Source organism: Cystoisospora suis (genome assembly GCF_002600585.1).
Source record: "Cystoisospora suis strain Wien I chromosome Unknown contig_4405, whole genome shotgun sequence".
Taxonomy (NCBI): Eukaryota; Apicomplexa; class Conoidasida; order Eucoccidiorida; family Sarcocystidae; genus Cystoisospora; species Cystoisospora suis.
This window is the reverse complement of record NW_027157197.1, coordinates 9,683-10,033: the sequence shown is the minus strand read 5'-3', so window position 1 is coordinate 10,033 and position 351 is coordinate 9,683. Positions and strand designations below refer to the sequence as shown.

Genomic DNA, 351 nt, shown 5'->3' with positions numbered 1-351 from the left:
CGTCACGTACCCCCTTCTCTTCCTCCCGTCATCATAAGGACTCGGCGCGGCCCTGTGGCTTCATCCTAAGTGCCTGTCCTTTCGCTGGTGCTTGCTTCACTAGGCCATGGGATTTTGAGAGAGAACTTCTCATGACGGTTTGTTCCGATTCTTCTCTAAGAGCGTCTTTCCTTGGGATAGAAGTCCTTGTGAGGCTCTCTACCCTTGATGGAAGTCTGGAGATTCAAGGCGGGAATCTGATGAGGTGCTTGGTTAGTATCAAGAAGAATCGAGATGCCTATCTCAAGAGAAGAAAGGAAAAGGGGGGAGAAGAAAGAGTTCGAAATCGCTGTGTCTCTTCTTCTTCTTCTT

At 49.0% G+C, this 351-nt stretch overlaps 1 protein-coding gene across 1 annotated transcript in view; it reads left to right on the top strand.

Moving 5' to 3' along the window:
• Positions 1-8: 8 nt before the first annotated feature.
• CSUI_008059 (dna-directed rna polymerase ii subunit rpb1) overlaps positions 9-351 on the top strand; it is a 1,479-nt gene continuing 1,136 nt past the window's right edge. The window contains exon 1 of the mRNA XM_068068198.1: positions 9-351. This exon is cut by the window's right edge and continues 1,136 nt beyond it. The gene's annotated coding sequence lies outside the window, so the exon portion shown is untranslated.